The sequence below is a fragment of the Prinia subflava genome (assembly GCF_021018805.1).
Source record: "Prinia subflava isolate CZ2003 ecotype Zambia chromosome W unlocalized genomic scaffold, Cam_Psub_1.2 scaffold_2cwr_NEW, whole genome shotgun sequence".
NCBI classification, from domain to species: Eukaryota; Metazoa; Chordata; class Aves; order Passeriformes; family Cisticolidae; genus Prinia; species Prinia subflava.
Genome location: NW_026960607.1, coordinates 1,680,937 through 1,687,706, shown reverse-complemented (window position 1 = coordinate 1,687,706; position 6,770 = coordinate 1,680,937).

Here is a 6,770-nt window from a genome sequence, read left to right as displayed (position 1 = left end):
CAAGAAATTCTTCGCACAGAGATAACAATTACAGAGACCCCTACATTTTCCAGTGGAGAAGAATTTATGGCTCTCCTTATCAACAGAAACAAACTTTTCCAAGCCTGACTTAGACTCAAAGGTGCCTGGGGATTAACAGAAAGTTTTTGACAAGCACCAGGCAAATTTCTTGTTTTAAATAAAATATGCATAATCATGAGGTGACTCCTCTTAAGGAGTAAATTCTCTTTTAACGGGGACCTTTTCCTGGCTCACTATGGTCCAGGAAGAGGTACCCAGCCCGGGCTGTAATTCTTTGACTGGTATTGCCTCATTAATTGTCCTAACTCTAAATTGTTTAACCTTTATTATTATTATATTTGTATTACTATTTTTTTAATAACCATTTTATTTTTATTAAACTTTCATAAATTTCAAAAACAAGCGATTGGCGTTTATTACATTAAACAAGCATCAGCTTTTTTTTATTTAATGAGAATCCAACTTTATTTAGCTGTATTAAGCACTGCCTTTGAAGTGCTTTGAGGATTGCAAGCCATCATTATAAGTCATAACACTTGTCAAGTTAGAGGCTGGTGTTGGTTTTGGTCTTTTTTTTTTTTTTTTGAAAGGATAATTAAGAACATCTTTCAAATGTATGTATGTATGAGTTTTCCTCCTTTTCCCTGGTGCCCATAGAGATTCAGTGGATAGTGAGCTACAGTCTGGCAGGAAGTCAGAAGGCCTGGAAAGACCACAAGAAGGCATCTCCTTCAAAGGGAAAGCAAGCACAGAAATTAAATGGAAGGGCAAAGAGCAACCACAGCAACACGCATGTGCCGGCAGCTACAAGAAACAAGCTACCGAGCCAGGCCGCTTTGAAAAACACATCTCGTGCTCTCTAAAAATACTTCCCCAAACTTCGCTCCCCTTGCAGCCTGGCACAGGCGCAGTGCTAGCTGTACACAAGCGCAGGCTGGGACTGTGTTTCTAGGGGTAGCTGAGCACTGCTTCGCCGCCCTCCCCGCAGCGATTCTGGGACAGCCCCCCCCCCCCCAGTGCCCACTCCCAGCTCCCCCGCAGGGACACGGAGCCCTCAGGGCCATCCCGAGCTCACAACCAGCACCATCTCACTGTGCGGAGGGCTCGGTGGCAGCTGCGGGCACCTACCAGCGGAGGGCGCGGAGCCGGCAGCTGGGCAGGGAGGGCAGCGGCGGCCATGCTGTGGGCATGGGCCGGGCCCCGCTGTGGGCATGGGCCGGGCTGGGCAGGGCGCTGAGTAGACACAGGGCCCTGGCTGGTGCTGCCGCCTGCGTGCTGCGGGCAGCTTGGCAGCGAGCGGCAGTGTGGGCCCGAAAGCAATCCTGTGTGGGTCCGTGTGAAAGCCCTAAAATGAACAGATTCCTCACCGGTTCTGTCTGTGTAGTGCCAGAGAAGCGAGGGCTGGAGCCTGATGGTGCAGGGAGAGGTGGGGGCAGCTGGGCAGGGGGTGCCGCCGGGGGCTGGGCAGCCCTGGGTGAGGCCAGGGCTCGGAGCGAAGCTGTGGCTGGAGGTGGGGAAAAACAGAGGAGAATCACAGAATGGTTTGGCTTAGCAGGGACTTCCAAGATGATCTAGTTCCAACCCTCCTACCATGGGCAGGGACACCTTCCCCTAGACCATGTTGCTCAGAGGTCCATGCAGCTTGGCATTGAACACTTTCAGCGATGAGGCATCCACAACTACTCTTGGAAACCTGTGGCAGTGCCTCATCACCCTCACAGTTAAGAATTTCTCCCTATTATCCAATCTAAAGCTACTCTTTCTCAGTTTGAAGCTGTTCCCACTTGGCACTTGTAAAAAGTCCCTCTCCAGCACTCTTGTAGCCCCCTTTGGGTAGTGGAAGGTGCTCTAAGGTCTCACTGGAGTTTTCAGGTGAACAACCCCAATTCTTTCAGACTGCTTGCATAGAAGAGGTGCTTCAGCCTTCATGGCCCTCCTCTGCACTTGCTCCAACAGGTCAATATCTTTCCTGTGCTGGGAGCACTCTGGATGGGAGGTCTCATAAGAGTGGAGTAGGGGGGCAGAATCACCTCCCTCATAATGGTAATGGTCACACTTTAATCAGCTTTATGATGTTTCCACTAAAGGTTTTGCTCATAAAAGGAAACAAAGTTTAAAGTTTGTAATAAATATTGTATATTAATTTGTGGTTTTGGTATACGTAGAATGTAAATATGTTTTGTGAAATACATCGGCACTGTGTTTCCGATTGTTGGTTTGCCCAAAATTTTGTCCTGTAATTCTTTAATTAATAAAATTCTATTTTATTAATTGGAATTAGATTGGCATTTATAACAATTCTGGTGCCCAACGTGGGGCCAGTTTTGGGGGTGTCTGCAGTCCCCCTTTTTCATCTGAGAGGTGCCCCGCTAATTTAGCAGCTCGGCGGAATAGGGATATCGCGGAACCAATCTGGCCACCAACAAAAATTTCAAAGCCACAATCGGAAGGGCAGGCATAAAAGCTAGCTTGGGAAGGGGTTCTCGGGAACTCAGCGGAGACCCAGGGAAGAGGTCTCCGGAACCGCGGTAATTTTTTTCACTTGTAAAACTCGACGTGCACGAAGAATCCATGCAAGAACAGGAGATCGTAAGTATTGCGTGGTTGAGTGGTAGTGACCGGGTGTGAGCGTGTGAGACGTGATATTATCACAGAGCAAGTGGGGGACCCCAAGGTCGCAGTTCCATTGTTCCGCGAGGAACATGGTCGGCCGTGGGGGAAGCGAGTGCCGTTTGTTTGTGTGATTCCCTGAGCCTCGGTGGATCGGGGAGGAATCAGTCACAGGGGGCTAGAAGGGAAGGGTACGTCCTTTTGCGTTCGGGGACTGGTAAACCTTCTAGCCTGCGACCAGGGAAGGTCCATTTAATTTTTTTAGGAAATAGGGAGCCCATCACCAGATGAAACCCCATGGGACGGTCCCCCACTGGCTAGTAGTCTGACGATACCAAGTCTTGACTTGGGGATTAGATTACCAAATAGGATACGATCCAGGAATTTTGTCTTTGCTAAGGATGGGATCGTATTTTAGCAGAGTTCAGGAAGACCCCTCAGGAGGAGTCTCCGGGGAGGGTGTCCCTGAAATCCCATGGGGAAGCCCCTTGGGATGGCTGCTAGAATGTTGGCAGGATTGTCCAGCGAGAAGGAGGAGGTCTAAAGAAAGGATAATCTATTTTTGTATGGAGGTTTGGGGAGGGAAGGAGATCAGGAAGCACATAGTCTGGCCAGTGTTTGGTATGTTCGAACAATGGACTTGCCAGGCTTTGTGCACATACATAAGGAACGAGGAGAGGAGGGAATTTGATGAATACGAGTATGCACAGCTGTGGGAGAGATCACGCATTAGATTATACTCAGTGCGAACAGAGAGAGGAATGGGAACCCCTGGATAACCTCCCTCCTCCTTACTTGATACTTGCGCCCACGCCGGCACAAGCCCCTGCTCCTCCCTCAGGGTCTGCACAAGACCCCACTCAGTCTCCGCAACCAGTCCAGGCTCCCCCGGTGGTGGCATTGGCACTGTCGCTAGAGAGCCAGGTTTCCCGAATGGAGGCTCAAGCCCCGCTGATGCCCCCTCCACCACCCTGAACTCTCCCATCCCCTGCGGCACCACCTCCAGAGAGGGATGCGGCCCCTCTCCCCGGTCCCAGTCAGCGCACCTGCACTGACACATCTAAGCCAGCCCCCATGTCCCCAGTTAGGAGGACAAGATGGAAGGGGAGGAAGGCTAACGAGGGGGAGAGCAAAGCTGAGGAAGATGGTCATAACTTGTTCGCCTTACGGGAAGTGCCCATGGCTACCGGTGTTATTGGGTACGTGAACATGCCTATTAACACCGCAGATGTGAGGAACTTCAAGCGAGAAATGGGGAAGTTAATGGATGATCCGCTTGGAGTGGCAGAAAGAATTGATGAGTTCTTAGGAACCAGCATTTATACCTATGATGATATAATGGCAATTTTGAAGTCTCTATTCAACCACGAGGAAAGAGAATTGATCAGGCAGGCGGGGATGAGGGAGTGAGAACGTAGAAATCCCCAAGGGTTGCCGGGAAGCGTAAGGTGGCCCAGCCAAAACCCGGAATAGAACCCACAGTCTGAGGGCGGTCGAAAGAGCATGATAGATCTGAGAAACATAGTAATCCAAGGTATTAGAGAGGCTGTACCCGGGGGCCAGAATATTAGTAAGGCTTTCAATGAGTGTCAAGGGAAAGATGAAACCCCCTTGTAATGGTTGGATAGGCTGAGGAAGAGCCTACAAATGTACTCAGGGACAGATCCGAATTCCCCAGTAGGAGAGATATTGCTCAAGACTCAATTTGTAACCAAATCCTGGGAGGACATAAGAAAGAAATTGGAAAAGATAGAGGATTGGCAGGAGAGGGGGCTGCAGGAATTACTCAGAGAGGCACAAAAGGTGTATATGCAGCGGGAGGAGTCACAGCAAAGAGCACAGGCAAGAGTGTTGGTGGCTGCCGTCAGAGAGATGCAAAGGAGGGAACCGCCTCCCAAACAAGGAAATGCTGGATGGGGTAGCGCCAGAAGAGGGCAGTCTCCTCCTGGAAGAAAGGATTCCGGGAAACCCAAGGAGCAGCTGAAATGCTATTAATGTGGGAATAAGGGGCATATGAAAAAGGATTGTTATAAGCAAATTAAGGATGAAAACATATTTAAGGAGGACTAGGGATGTCTTGGGCTCTTTTTCCTGGGGTCTTGTCCATCTAATGAGCCTAAGATAAAATTAAAAATAGGACCCCACAAGGAAGAGGGGTCGTTTCTGGTAGACATGGGAGCAGAATGTTCCATGGTCCAGAAATTGCCTAGAGGCTGCCTTAAAAGCCGGGATAAGATGATGGTGATAGGGGCAAAGGGAGAGCCTTTCCAGGTATCAGTTATTAAAAATGTGGTTATGTGTTGCAGTCTGGATTTTGGGGAGTCCCCGGGGAGGGATCCCCGGAGGCCCCCGGGTCCTATGTTGGTTAGTATTTGCATGCAGGCAGGCAAAGAGACTCCAGACGGCTGGTGAGGTGCTGATGAGATGAGGATTTGGAGTTCAACCCCGGGAAGGCAACATAGTTACTGAGGGAGAGAGGGGAAGGAAGGGGAGAGAGGGAAGGGGAGAGGAGCAGAGCCTCCAGAGGCCTCCAGGGCAAAGAGGGCGAGCCGTCTCAGCTTGCACCCTTAACAGGGAGCTTCAAAATGGACACGGATTGATCCTCAGGCCAATGGGGTTACAGAGACACGATACTGCAGGGGAGGTTACAGACTTGGGATAAACCATACACTTTCCAAGGGTGAGCCAGAGCATACCATTTCAATAAAATGCAATTCCAAAAGTTCACCCTTTTTCGTTAAAATGTGAGAAGAGAAATATGGCATATAACGATTAAGAATTTAAAAATGAAACAGTAATTACAGAGTTTTGCAGCATAAAAACAAATACAATTGCAGTAAGGATTATGTTATACTGTGAACAGTTTATCTGACTTGATGTAATTGCAATAAACGGGTTATGTGGGTTCATATTGCAAAATTTAAACAAATTTATTAGCCTTTTCAGCGTGACCGGCCTAATGGTGTCTAGCCTTTTCCAACTGGCTTTTCAGACCACTACAGCCCCCAGTTCTAGGCTATGGCACTGACTTCTGCTCACATTCCAGGGACAGGAAAACACTTGGAGTTCCCCAGGCTCCACACAAGGCTTCAGATTCTCACCTGTGGATCTGAGCCAAATGATTCCTTTCACTTTCCAACTGGTTCAACCAAAGGAGCGACACTGCATGCAATTGTTTATATACGTCCATAAGTACCCATTGGGGATTTTTTCATCCATATCTGCACCAGAAGTGTCGAGAGACTTAAAAGAAGACCCCCCAGTTTTAGGTCACCAAAAGAAAAAAAAAAAAAATTATTATTTTTTCCTGTTTTTTTTTTTTCAAAATACTTTCTCAGACACCATTTTAGGTTATCAGGCATCCTCAGAACCTACTGAGGACAGCATAAACCCAAAAGCGAGTAGTCTACTACTGAATTGCGCTATTCAAGAAAACAATTCAAAAACTGCTTCCCTTGGATCTACCCTTGTGACCTGAAAAGGCCTCTGCTTTCTAAAACTGAAAACAGGGGAATCTGCAATATGAACACACACAAAACTAGAAAGGCATAATTGTAAAATTACTTCATGGGGATGGGAAGGAAATGGATAAACAACAGGTTCTGGGTTTTAGCGTTAGAGAAGTAGGGGGTTGGATTGCCTTGCTGTTTGGCAAGAACAGTAAGGGGGGTCTCAGGCATTTTTGGGTGAGGAGAGACAGGAGGGACAGGGGCAGAATAACAGGCAAAGGAGATCATAAAGTAGAATTAACAATTATACAACGCTGTAAAACTGGTATTACAAAATTACCTTAGCTTTGGGTTTTGGTTTCTTAGCCTTTGCCTTGTGGGATGTGGAAAGCGGAAAGTGGGACTAGGAGCTGGAGGGGAGGCATGTGGCCATGTTGGCTATGCAGCTACAGCACACATGGCAGCAGCCATGCTGTGCTGGGCTTAGCAGGATGGGGTTAACTCTCGGGGGTTTTTTTAGGGAAGGGGGGTTAGGGGGAAGGAGCAGCAAGGGGAGGAGGAGTAAGAGTGAGGAAGGAGGTACAAAAACAAGTTTTGGGAGGTGCAGGGCTTGGGCAAAGCTGAAGACTGCTTTTTTCTTTTGTGATGGCTGTCTTGCTGAAACAGGCGGGCTTCCGTTGTTTTTGCTGC